Source organism: Anomaloglossus baeobatrachus, chromosome 5 (genome assembly GCF_048569485.1).
Source record: "Anomaloglossus baeobatrachus isolate aAnoBae1 chromosome 5, aAnoBae1.hap1, whole genome shotgun sequence".
Classification (NCBI taxonomy): domain Eukaryota; kingdom Metazoa; phylum Chordata; class Amphibia; order Anura; family Aromobatidae; genus Anomaloglossus; species Anomaloglossus baeobatrachus.
In genome coordinates, this window is record NC_134357.1 from 80,067,295 (window position 1) to 80,081,621 (window position 14,327).

General features: G+C 48.9%; 1 long non-coding RNA gene across 3 annotated transcripts in view; it reads left to right on the top strand.

The window, feature by feature from the left end:
- LOC142310868 (uncharacterized) overlaps positions 1-14,327 on the top strand; it is a 193,234-nt gene that overhangs the window by 49,642 nt on the left and 129,265 nt on the right. For all 3 annotated transcript variants that reach the window (XR_012754220.1, XR_012754218.1, XR_012754219.1), the window contains exon 2: positions 9,729-9,817. This is a non-coding gene — a long non-coding RNA (uncharacterized LOC142310868). The remainder of the gene's footprint in view (positions 1-9,728; positions 9,818-14,327) is intronic.

Consider the following 14,327-nt stretch of genomic DNA (forward strand, 5'->3'; position numbering starts at 1 on the left):
CAGGTCCTGGCAGATCATCTGCGTGAAGAGGATCCCGGAATCTTCTCTGCTCTCCAGACAGGACCTGGGGAGCTCAGTGCAGGCTCCGCCCCCTCCTGTGCTGTGCTTCATGGCTTCTCTCCGTGACCTGCACCTGTGAAGCCCCGCAGGTGTTGTGTCGGTGCATACCTTCAGGGACTCCACGTAGCTGGTGCTGGTCACAGGTAGGGAATCTTCGGTTTTGATCGTGACGCCACTCTCAGTATTGCGGTCAGTGGGGACCGCCACTGCAGGTTAGGGGTGCCTGGGGCTGATGATATGTGCAGTCAGATGTAGTAGCCTCCTGAGAGTGAGGCAAGCCCCAGGGCCCGGTGTAGATGCGTAGTACTACAAGTCGCAGAATGACCACACAGGCAGAGTGTCTTTCAGGGTTTTTACTCACATTTGATGGCAGGGTGAGTAACCCGGGCGTAGCTGGGACGAACCAGGTGGAACCAGGTATCCTTCAGGCTGACTTTATGAGGGTGACTACTGACTCGCCTTCCTTAGCCCTTGGTGGTTTGGGGTAACCCCGACTTTGAGTCCCTATGGGGGTCACCCAGGGAAGATGCTCCAAGCCTCTCTCCCCTTCTTGTTTTGCCGTGTGCTTGTTCCCTGGACCAGGCCACCCCAGCCTCTTGCCTCCTATGACCTATGGGCCCTAACTTGTGGTTACGTGGCTGCGGCTTTTGTAGTGTTGTGGTGTGGGCTTTAAGAGCCCCACACCGGCAGGTTTAGCAGAAGAAAGTTGAATCTATCCCCGCTTCGGGATCTGCCGCCCGGTTGGGCCTGGTGCTCTCTAGCAGTCTCCTTACTTCCCACTCCGTTGCACTCCCTAGCTGAAGCTGGCTTTCAGGCAGCACTCCTAGTTGACCGTTCTCCCCCGTCAATAGCCACTGCGCGGACGCTGTCAGATTGCACAGCTCCAGGGATCTGCTCCTCACTCGAGCTCCCTGGACTCTACACTGAACTGGCTCACTGCCCCTCCTCTCCTGTTCTTGCCTACGCCACCTAGCAACCAGACTCTCTTACCACACCCCTTGAGAGGAGATGGAGGCTCTACCCCCTCCACTATTCCAGTGAAGGTGAAGGCTTGCCCCCTCCTGGGATCCCCAGGGGTCCTCTCATGGGTACATGTGTGAGACCTGGTCACTATGCGCCTGTGTTCCACACCCCTGTCAGCCATCTGGATTACCTGTATTGTACTGTCCCCAGCATGGGTGCAGTACTCAGTGGTGCCTGACCAGGTCAGGGGCGCCACACACCTCCTGGCTAGTCAGCGGCTGGTAAGATGGATGTGTGGTGACAGCTGGTGATAGGGGTCTGGGTCTGCTATACTGTGCACTGTGGGGGTGGTTGGAGGACTAATAGAGGGTCTGTACCTCGGTATGTTTTTGGGGGCTGGGGGGGGTTGAGTTGTGTATATTATATGGGGCTGGGGATTTATTGCTATGTTAATTATGAGGGGCTGAGGTCTGCTACACTTTACCCTGTGAGGAGAGGTGCTGCACTCTACTGTTAAGGGCTAGGGGTATATTACCCTGTGTACTGTGTGTTGTGCTGTATACTGAGGACATATTACCCTGTGTATTGTGTGCTGTGCTGTATACTGAGGACATATTACCCTGTGTACTGTGTGTTGCGCTGTATACTGAGGACATATTACCCTGTGTATTGTGTGCTGTGCTGTATACTGAGGACATATTACCCTGTGTATTGTGTGCTGTGCTGTATACTGAGGACATATTACCCTGTGTACTGTGTGCTGTGCTGTATACTGAGGACATATTACTCTGTGTGCTGTGCTGTATACTGAGGACATATTACCCTGTGTGCTGTGCTGTATACTGAGGACATATTACCCTGTGTATCGTGTGCTGTGCTGTATACTGAGGACATATTACCCTGTGTACTGTGTGTTGCGCTGTATACTGAGGACATATTACCCTGTGTATTGTGTGCTGTGCTGTATACTGAGGACATATTACCCTGTGTATTGTGTACTGTGCTGTATACTGAGGACATATTACCCTGTGTATTGTGTGCTGTGCTGTATACTGAGGACATATTACCCTGTGTACTGTGTGCTGTGCTGTATACTGAGGACATATTACTCTGTGTGCTGTGCTGTATACTGAGGACATATTACCCTGTGTGCTGTATACTGAGGACATATTACCCTGTGTACTGTGTGTTGCGCTGTATACTGAGGACATATTACCCTGTGTACTGTGTGCTGTGCTGTATACTGAGGACATATTACCCTGTGTATTGTGTGCTGTGCTGTATACTGAGGACATATTACCCTGTGTACTGTGTGTTGTGCTGTATACTGAGGACATATTACCCTGTGTATTGTGTGCTGTGCTGTATACTGAGGACATATTACCCTGTGTATTGTGTGCTGTGCTGTATACTGAGGACATATTACCCTGTGTATTGTGTGCTGTGCTGTATACTGAGGACATATTACCCTGTGTACTGTGTGTTACGCTGTATACTGAGGACATATTACCCTGTGTACTGTGTGTTGTGCTGTATACTGAGGATATATTACCCTGTGTACTGTATACTTAGGGCATATTACCCTGTGTACTGTATACTTAGGGCATATTACCCTGTGTACGGTGTGCTGTATACTGAGGACATATTACCCTCTGTACTGTGTGTTGCGCTGTATACTGAGGACATATTACCCTGTGTACTGTGTGCTGTGCTGTATACTGAGGACATATTACCCTGTGTACTGTGTGCTGTGCTGTATACTGAGGACATATTACCCTGTGTACTGGGTGTTGTGCTGTATACTGAGGACATATTACCCTGTGTACTGGGTGTTGTGCTGTATACTGAGGACATATTACCCTGTGTATTGTGTGTTGTGCTGTATACTGAGGACATATTACCCTGTGTACTGGGTGTTGTGCTGTATACTGAGGACATATTACCCTGTGTATTGTGTGCTGTGCTGTATACTGAGGACATATTACCCTGTGTACTTTGTGTTGCGCTGTATACTTAGGGCATATTACCCTGTGTGTTGCGCTGTATACTTAGGGCATATTACCCTTTGTACGGTGTGCTGTGCTGTATACTGAGGACATATTACCCTGTGTACTGGGTGTTGTGCTGTATACTGAGGACATATTACCCTGTGTACTGGGTGTTGTGCTGTATACTGAGGACATATTACCCTGTGTACTGTGTGTTATGCTGTATACTGAGGACATATTACCCTGTGTACTGTATACTTAGGGCATATTACCCTTTGTACGGTGTGTTATGCTGTATACTGAGGACATATTACCCTGTGTACTGTGTGTTACGCTGTATACTGAGGAGATATTACCCTGTGTACTGTGTGTTGCGCTGTATACTGAGGACATATTACCCTGTGTACTGTGTGTTGTGCTGTATACTGAGGACATATTACCCTGTGTATTGTGTGCTGTGCTGTATACTGAGGACATATTACCCTGTGTACTGTGTGTTATGCTGTATACTGAGGACATATTACCCTGTGTACTGTGTGTTGTGCTGTTACTGAGGACATATTACCCTGTGTACTGTATACTTAGGGCATATTACCCTTTGTACGGTGTGCTGTGCTGTATACTGAGGACATATTACCCTGTGTACTGGGTGTTGGGCTGTATACTGAGGACATATTACCCTGTGTACTGGGTGTTGTGCTGTATACTGAGGACATATTACCCTGTGTACTGTGTGCTGTGCTGTATACTGAAGACATTACCCTGTGTATTGTGTGTTGTGCTGTATACTGAGGACATATTATCCTGTGTACTGTGTGTTGTGCTGTATACTTAGGGCATATTACCCTGTGTACTGTGTGTTGCGCTGTATACTGAAGACATATTACCCTGTGTACTGGGTGTTGTGCTGTATACTGAGGACATATTACCCTGTGTACTGGGTGTTGCGCTGTATACTGAGGACATATTACCCTGTGTATTGTGTGCTGTGCTGTATACTGAGGACATATTACCCTGTGTATTGTGTGCTGTGCTGTATACTGAGGACATATTACCCTGTGTACTGTGTGGTGCTGTATACTGAGGACATATTACCCTGTGTACTGTGTGTTGCGCTGTATACTTAGGGCATATTACCCTGTGTATTGTGTGCTGTATACTGAGGACATATTACCCTGTGTACTGTGTGTTGCGCTGTATACTGAGGACATATTACCCTGTGTACAGTGTACTGTATACTGAGGACATATTACCCTGTGTACTGTGTGCTGTGCTGTATACTGAGAACATATTACCCTGTGTACTGTGTGTTGCGCTGTATACTGAGGACATATTACCCTGTGTACGGTGTGCTGTGCTGTATACTGAGGACATATTACCTTGTGTACTGTGTGTTACGCTGTATACTGAGGACATATTACCCTGTGTACTGTGTGTTGTGCTGTATACTGAGGACATATTACCCTGTGTGTTGCGCTGTATACTTAGGGCATATTAACCTGTGTACTGTGTGTTGCGCTGTATACTGAGGACATATTACCCTGTGTATTGTGTGCTGTGCTGTATACTTAGGGCATATTACCCTGTTTATTGTGTGTTGTGCTGTATACTGAGGACATATTACCCTGTGTACTGTGTGTTGTGCTGTATACTGAGGACATATTGCCCTGTGTACTCTGTATTACGCTGTATACTGAGGACATATTACTCTGTGTATGGTGTGCTGTATACTGAGGACAGATTACCCTGTGTACTGTGTGTTGCGCTGTATACTGAGGACATATTACCCTGTGTACGGTTTTCTGTATACTGAGGACATATTACCCTGTGTACTGTGCTGTGCTGTATACTTAGGGCATATTACCCTTTGTACTGTGTGCTGTGCTGTATACTGAGGACATATTGCCCTGTATACTGTGTGTTGCGCTGTATACTGAGGACATATTACCCTGTGTATTGTGTGCTGTGCTGTATACTGAGGACATATTACCCTGTGTATTGTGCTGTATACTGAGGACATATTACCCCATGTATTGTGTGCTGTGCTGTATACTGAGGACATATTACCCTGTGTATTGTGTGCTGTGCTGTATACTGAGGACATATTACCCTGTGTACTGTGTGTTGCGCTGTATACTGTCACGCTCCCCGGGTCCCCTGCCTTGCTTCCCGGCTCCCCTGCCTCGCTCCCCGGCTCACCTGCCACGCTCCCCGCCTCCTCTATCAGGCGTCCCCCGCTCCACAGCCTCCAGCCCCCATCACCTGCGCTCCCCAGGCGGCTCGGTCCCCGCTCCCGGCGCCCGTCGGCAGCTCTGCTCCAGGCCGGCTCCCCTGCCTCCTGTTCACCGCTCCCTGCCCTGGCTTCTGGCACCCGGGCCTCGCGCATGCGCATTAGGGCGCGCGCGCGGTCATTGACCCTTTCTTAAAGGGCCAGTGTCCTCCAACAGGATATTGAAGGATCAGGTACTGGGTATATAGGGGGATCCTTTCCAAGTGGGTGGGGCCTGTTCTTCGTATTTTCTAAGCTAGGAGTCAGGTCTCCTTGTGTCTGTGATATACTCACCTATCTCTCTCGTAGAGCCGATCCTGCCTCGCCAACCGGTCCTGACGATACCCGAACCCCGAACGGTGACGGCCTGCCATCCCGTCAGCTCCTGCCATCTCCGATCCGTGTGGTGACCCGTCTTCTCGCTCCATTGGTTCCGGACTCTGCCTGACGACATCTCGGCTTCCGAACCTGAGCTCCGTCACCTGGACTACCATCAGAGACCCCGTGGTCCCAGGGACTTCTTTACTCCACTCCTCTAAACGGACTGTCCTGCTAGTGCTCCGGCTACCGGGCACCTTGCCCTCGGTGAGGTGTTCAGCCCAGTGGATCCACCTCCTGGGTCTGCCCGTCCACCTGGCCCTAACATATACTGAGGACATATTACCCTGTGTATGGTGTGCTGTATACTGAGGACAGATTACCCTGTGTACTGTGTGTTGCGCTGTATACTGAGGACATATTACCCTGTGTATTGTGTGCTGTGCTGTATACTGAGGACATATTACCCTGTGTACTGTGTGTGGTGCTGTATACTGAGGACATATTACCCTGTGTACTGTGTGTTGTGCTGTATACTGAGGACATATTACCCTGTGTACTGTGTGTTGCGCTGTATACTGAGGACATATTACCCTGTGTATTGTGTGTTGTGCTATATACTGAGGACATATTACCCTGTGTACTGGGTTGCGCTGCATACTTAGGGCATATTACCCTGTGTGCTGTGCTGTATACTGAGGACATATTACCCTGTGTACTGTATACTGAGGACATATTACCCTGTGTACTGTGTGTTGCGCTGTATACTTAGGGCATATTACCCTGTGTATTGTGTGCTGTGCTGTATACTGAGGACATATTACCCTGTGTACTGTGTGCTGTGCTGTATACTGAGGACATATTACCCTGTGTACTGTGTGTTGCGCTGTATACTGAGGACATATTACCCTGTGTACTGTGTGTTACGCTGTATACTGAGGACATATTACCCTGTGTACTGTGTGTTGCGCTGTATACTGAGGACATATTACCCTGTGTACTGTGTGTTGCGCTGTATACTTAGGGCATATTACCCTGTGTACTGTGTGTTGCGCTGTATACTGAGGACATATTACCCTGTGTATTGTGTGTTGTGCTATATACTGAGGACATATTACCCTGTGTACTGGGTTGCGCTGCATACTTAGGGCATATTACCCTGTGTGCTGTGCTGTATACTGAGGACATATTACCCTGTGTATTGTGTGCTGTATACTGAGGACATATTACCCTGTGTACTGTGTGTTGTGCTGTATACTTAGGACATATTACCCTGTGTACTGTGTGTTGTGCTGTATACTGAGGGCATATTACCCTGTGTACTGTGCGTTGCGCTGTATACTTAGGACATATTACCCTGTGTATTGTGTGTTGCGCTGTATACTGAGGACATATTACCCTGTGTACTGTGTGTTGTGCTGTATACTTAGGACATATTACCCTGTGTATTGTGTGCTGTGCTGGAACGTGTGTCCATGTCGTTTGGACGTGTGTGCGTTTTCCAACACGCTCGACATGTCCGTTTTTCTCCGGCATCACGGGTGTCACACGGCCCACACCCGTACCACACGGATGTAGTGTTGATGTCGTCCCGTGTGACACGTGCCAGAGAAAACTCACGTGTGAGAGAAAAAAAATAACAAACCTTTACTCACCTTCTCCAGCCCTCCTGTCTCTTCCGCTGCTGTCACTTGTTGCTGACCGCCGCTCATTATGCTCATTTAATATTCACTTCACTGCGGCCGGCAGCAGCGTGGAGTGGGCAGGGCTGGAGACCGAAGATCAGTACCCTGGACAGCAGCAAGGACCACATGAGTATGCAAATTACCGGTTCTCCGTGTGTTATCGCGGATAGCACACGGAGATCACACGTGGCCCGCACGTACCGGAGACATGTACTTTCCAAACACAACACGCAGGGAAAATACGTGTCTCGCGGCACGTGCGTGATTTTAACGTATGTGTGGCAGAGGCCTGAGATTAACTAATACAATTTTTAATCGTCTTTCTCTGGTGCCTGCTTTTAGTCCTCCCATACATCTCTTTGATAACCTTGATACCTTTATGTCTACTTTGGAATCTAATTTGCTAATGTCTGGTGATAGTTTTCCAGCCTTATAGTGCTGATCTTTATTAAGTATATCAGTGATCGCTTATGGTTCTATACATGTAATTGTGACTACACCGTGTGTTCCCCCTTTTTACATTTTCTTCTTATATCTTACATGTTGTTCCATCTAGTGCACTTGGTTAATATCTATATATTGATCTAATGTACTCTGAGTGACTTCACTAGCGTTATTAGTCTATGTTATATGTCTGCTAATAATTTAACAGCAGTATTGATATAATTGCAGTTTCTGGTCGAATCTTTTTTGCGCATGTGCTATAGTCTGTATATAATTGCAGCTTCTTGTGGAATCGCCCGTTGTCATGGTGCTAAACAAAGCGTAACCATGTGATTCTGGGCGGTGTAATGCGCCACACGGCAGTCCGTTATCTGGAATAATGGGCGTGATCTTAGTCATAGTCACTATCATGTGACTCGGGCTACTATTCTATACAGCGTGACGTCTTGCGTCCCACTGTGGAACGCGGAAATCTTTAGCGCTGTTTGGGATCCCTCATGCGTCACTATTATGTGACCCGGACTGCGAATCATTTTACTGTGATCTTGTGCGTTCCACTTTGGAACGCGGTAGTCAGACGCTAGAGAGACCGGAAATGATCACACATGCGTCAGTACTATGTGACACAGATTGTGAATCACGTTATTGCGACCTTCTGCGTTCCACTCTGGAGCGCGATAGCCATACGCTAGAGAGACCGGAAATGATCTCAGACGCGATAGTCGTGTGAGACCGACGCCATGGAGTGCATATGGAAGCGTCTATTAGGGGACACATGCAGGTAATTTATAATCACCTTAGTAGGTATATATGTATAGATGGGCTAATCTTCAGTGTACCACCATTTATCTTTGCACACACAGGTTTTTGGACCTTAAGTTGTACCAATCCCTGCCACTGCAGGTTGATATACGAATATTTTTCTCTCCCCGATGAACTCTCTTTAATGAGAGGGAAATGCGTCGGGAGGGCGTTTCTTTTTGATGAGGTTGCGGGGCAGACAGCTCACTAGGGTGCTGCCCGTGTCAGGGCGGAAGCTGATACATGGGGCACGACAGGGATTTTTGTACATAACAGCCTGATGATTTACCCCAGTGTTTCCAGCCCAATTTTTCCTCTCTCATCTTATTGGTGGTTATCCTTGCCTGTGGAGAAAGATCGGGTGAGATTATTCCATTTTTGTCTATTTGGCACCTTATATGTAATTTTGCATTTGCACTTTATTCTTTAAATTGATAAGTAAAAGTTTTAGTCCCTGCTATTGTAAGAGGTATTATACAGAGGATCAGTGTGTGTGAGGATATTATACACAGGGTCATTGTGTGGGGGGATATTATATATGGGGCAGTGTGGGAGAGCTATTATGGAGAGGGGCAGTGTGAAGGGTATATTATGGAGAGGGGCAGTGTAGGGGTATATTATTAATTTTTTGGACAAAAAAATCTTTTTTTTTATTTTGGAAGAACACACACAAATTTTTCCAAGAGTGGCGGTGAGGCTGTGGAAGGTTTGCGGGGTGGAGGTGGAGGTGGAGCTGGGGTAGAGCCTGGGTGGAGTCTCAAGGGGGCCCCAAAATTTTGCCAGTGTGGGGCCCTGAAATTCCTAGTGGCGGTCCTGTGAGTATGTCCCACTCTGGGGAGTCCTCTACCAATTCTGGGAGTAGGTTACAATTAGTGATGGGTGAACTTGAACTGTAAAGTTTGAGGTCAATTCCGAGGCTGCCCAGCCTGAGAATACCAGCCCACAGCTGTCCACTTTATCTTGGCTGGGTATGAAAATTAGGGGGAGTGCACACTGTTTTTTTTCTTTTCAATTATGTATTTCAACCATTTAACCCTTGACGACCCATGACGGATGATGGCTTAATGTTTGCGTCTCGAGCTGACGATTTACGGTACCATTTTTGCGTAGATGCTACATTTTGATCACCTGTTATTGCATTTTGCGCAAAATTTGAATGACCAAAAAATGTAAGTTTGACATTTGGAATTTTTTCCCAAGGTTTTCCTTTGCAATCACTTCCTGAAGTTCAGCTTAATGATAGCTGTTGGATGGATTCATTTATTGGGGTTCCTACTATGGACGATTTGGTGAGTGTTATTGTCAAGTAACTCATTTAAGAGTCTTCATTTGCGATTATTTAACTTTAGTCTAGAATATCGTACAAATTTCATCAGATCAAGTAAGTGCATAACAAAAGGGAGACAGAATAAAATAGATTTTTCATTTAAAAAAAGAAGTAAAGTTTGTGTAAACAAATGGTAAATGTATACCTAAAAACCGAAAAGACGTCCGTGCTACAAATCAAATGTAGTTATTTTTTTAATTAAGTATAGAGACAGCCCGGACTGGCCACCTCGATGGGGCTCAAGGGAGGGCAACATGACTACAGAGGTATGCTAGGCCTGAGGGATAGCAAAAAGTTAAGGTGTAGTGCGTTTTGTGCTGGAAATTGGGAGGTGGAGTTATAGGGGTTGTGGGCCATGTGATTGGTCAGGGGGTGGTCAGTTGTAGTGAGATATATATATTTTTAGGGACTTCTGGAGGTCAACTTGGAGAGGCAAAGAGGATTTCACTTTGTCACAGCAGTCGGCGGAAAGGAGGGGAGTATTTGAAGCCGATGGATTGCACAAAGAGCGGGGGGGAACCCAGTGCTGGAACGGGTTACCCCTGGTGGTGCAATGGTATAGTTGGTTAAGGTGGGTCCCTGCTGAGCTGGGTCACAGCGGGAAATGTTACGGTGGGTCCCTGCGGGACATTGGTTGGGCAACATTCGGCTGGGTGTCCCTGAACCGGTGTGGTGTGGCTGAGGGCACATGGTGCAGCTGGTGTTGCAATCATCTACAACGGACTATTCACTTACCCCCCTCCTTTGCTGGTGGTTAAGTTTATGCAGTTATTACTATGTTTAAAGGGAACCTGTCACCACTTTTTTGCACTATAAGCTGCGGCCAGCACCACCGGGCTTTTATATACAGCATTCTAACATGCTGTATATAAGAGCCCAGGCCACTGTGAGAACATAAAAAACACTTTATAATACTTACCTAACAGTCGCGCAGTGGGCCTAATGGACGTCTCCGTTCTCCAGTGCCGGCGCCTCCTCTTTCGGCCATCTTCGTCCTTCTTCAGAAGCCTGTGTGCATGACGCGTCCTACGTCATACTCACTCGCCGATCCTGCGCAGGCGCACTACAATACTTTGATCTGCCCTGCTCCGGGCAGATCAAAGTGCGCCTGCTCAGGACCTGAATGCCGGCGACTGTGGATGACGTCGGCATAGGTGGATTATAATGAGGGCAATCTGGGCTACCGCCCGGGGCCCAAGACTCCAGGGGGCCCATTCAGGGCAGTTAGTAATGATGGCAATCTGGCCAGGTGTTCGGAGCCTCAGGCTCCGGGGGGCCCATGCCCAGATTGCCCTCATCTGTTATCAGCGGTGCGCCGCGCCGTGAGCAGTCCTTCTGCAGAGTAGAAGCGGCGGAGCCGGAGGAATCCCCCTGTTGCTAGAATGTATTTGCTCCTGTGAGGTGATGATGTAACCGGAGGGGGCGGGGCTTCCTCCTCCAGCGCGGGAGCTATGATCACTGTGTGTACTGTGGCTGCTGGACAGGCTGAGGGGCTGCACCATGGAGCGAGGGGCCTCATACACAGGAGTAAGGGTGAGTAATGTGAGGAGGTGTTTGGTTTTTGGGGGGTCACAGTATAGCTGGATTATAAAACATGGGCCTGCATATTAAAGGGAACCTGTCAGGGCAAAAAAGCGTTTTGACCTACAAGCAGCAGCCTGTGAGCTATTAACCCCTTCCTACCCATCCCTGTGTTGTTATATTGTGTAATATGAAAGTAATAAAATAACGTTTTATTACTTACATATTCCCTATGTAAATGAGCAGGGTCTCTAGCCCCATGAGTGTCACATCGTCCTGTGGGCGTGAGATACCATGGCTTTACATGAGCGACGTCACGTCAGCTCCTTCAGAATCTCGTGCGCGCGCGCTTACCATTCTCGCCACCTCATCCTGGTGTTTGCATGTCGGCTTCTGACGCGCACTGCACATGCTCAGAAGACTCCTGCGGTTCCTGTCATGCGCAATGTGCGTCAGAAACCGACCAGCAAACACCAGGATGAGGCGGCGGTGAGAATGGTAAGCTCGCACACGCGAGATTCTGAAAGTGCAGACATGACGTCGCTCATGTACATCCATGGTATCACGCCCCCATAGAGACCTATGCTATTTACATAGGCAGTATGTAAGTAATAAAACATATTTTATTACTTTCATAATGTACAATATTAAAAGAAAGGGATGGGTAGGAAGGGGTTAATGGCTCACACAGGCTCCTGCTTGTAGGTTAAAACGCTTTTTTGACCTGACAGGTTCCCTTTAAGGATTGTACAGCATGGGCTTGCATAGTGGGGGATTGTACAGTATGAGCCTGCATATTGGGAATTGTACAACATGAGCCTGCATATTGAGGGATTGCACAGTATGGGTCTGCATAATGGGGGATTGTACAGTGAAAGTGCTGCATATTGGGAATTGTGCAGGGAAAGGGTGATTATATATGTGTGGGGCTGCGTACTGGGATGCTGTGCAGGAAAGGGGGGTGATGTTACACTCTTGGGGAAGGAGGGGGTGATGTTTCAGTTGTTAGGGGGCTGCATACTCTGGGGCTTCATGCTGGGATACTACCTGCTAACGGACTGAGTGGGGAAGGGTTAGGGTTAGATTTACTTGCTTGGGGCTGCAAGCTAGGGGGGCTGCATGGAGAAGAGGGTGATGCTGCTTGCTGGGGGGCTGTGTGGTGAAGGGAGTAATGTTATATGCATGGGGCTGTATAGGGAAGGGGATTATATTATACACAGGGGGCTCCGTGCTGGTGGGGCTGAATGGTGAAGGTGTATGGTTACTTATGTAGGGAAGTGGGTAGTGTTTCATATGTGGAGAAGGGGGTGAGGTTACGTATGTGGGGAAGTCCTCCCTACCCCACAATTCATGATATAGTTCTCAGTGTCCTCCCCATCCCACAATTCATAATATGGCCCTGATCCTGTACTCCCCACCCCACAATTCATTATGGGGTCTTCAGTGTCCTCCTAACCCACAATTCATTATATGTAAGGTATGCTAATGTACATAACAAGAGGGAACTATGTTGTATTGTATGTTATATTGTATCTATATCTGTATTTGTAGCTTTGTTGCCATAAACGGAGGGGAGGAGGCAGGCACAATTTCTTGCACAGGAGCCCCAAACTGTCAGTGTCCGCCCCTGTGAAGATGGACCATTGAATGGTGACCTGTTCTGTGGAGGTGCCTGCCGACCTGTTCACTAGGGGCAACCAACGGCGGCACACTATGTGAAAGGGGGGAATGTAATTTTCTGTAAGATGGGGGGGGACGAGGGTGTCTTCTATGTAGTTTCAATCCTCCATTCGCAATCCATGCACTACATATCTATATATATAATTGCCTTATTCTGTCTGTCTGTCTGTCTGTCTGTCATGCTCCAAAATTGTGTTACGGTGACACAAAGCTGATTGGCCGCTGGGCTCGCCATGGCCCCGCCCCCCCACACGGATTGGCCTCTCGCCCCGGCTCTCTGCAGGCCCCGCCCCCCTCACGCAATGCACGCTCGCTCTGGCCCAACTGACACGGACCCCGACTCCCAGGTGAGTACACACACACACATCAGATCACACTCACTCTCACACACACCTCACACACACATCACATCCACACACTCACAACATCCTGGGATATCGCTTGCTTCTCGGCGGCGATCCTGTGCTGTGAGCTTTCAGGACCTGCCGGAGGATCACATGGCCAGAAGCATGTGGTATCTCCGGATGTTGTGAGTGTGAGCGCGTATGTGTAATATCGTCAGTGTGTGTGTGTGTATGCGATCGGGTGTGTGTGAGTGTATGCGATCGGGTGGGTGTGTGTGAGTGTATGCGATCGGGTGGGTGTGAGTGTATGCGATCGGGTGGGTGTGTGTGTGAGTGTATGCGATCGGGTGTGTGAGTGTCGGCAGAGGAGCACGGCGTGCTGGAGGAGGCTGGAAGGAGAGAGCCTGATCCTGGGGAAGGCTGGGAGCGGGAGGCTGAGAGAAGAGAGGCTGATGTTGGGGGAGGCTGAGGCTGGGGTAGGCTGGGAGGAGAGAGGCTGATGCTGGGGACAGAAAAGGCTGATGCTGCGGGCACAGAGGCTGATGCTGCGGGCACAGAGGCTGATGCTGCGGGCACAGAGGCTGATGCTGCGGGCAGCATGGGGAATGGAGCACTATGGGGGGTGCGCAGCATGGGGGATGGAGCTGAGGCTGGGGGAGGCTGGGAGGAGAGAGGCTGATGCTAGGGACAGAAAAGGCTGATGCTGCGGGCACAGAGGCTGATGCTGCGGGCAACATGGGGGATGGAGCACTATGGGGGGTGCGCAGCATGGGGGATGGAGCACGATGGGGAGTGCGCAGCATGGCGGATGGAGCACGTTTGGGAGTGCGCAGCATGGCGGATGGACCACGTTTGGGAGTGCGCAGCATGGCGGATGGAGCACGTTTGGGAGTGCGCAGCATGGCGGATGGAGCACGTTTGGGAGTG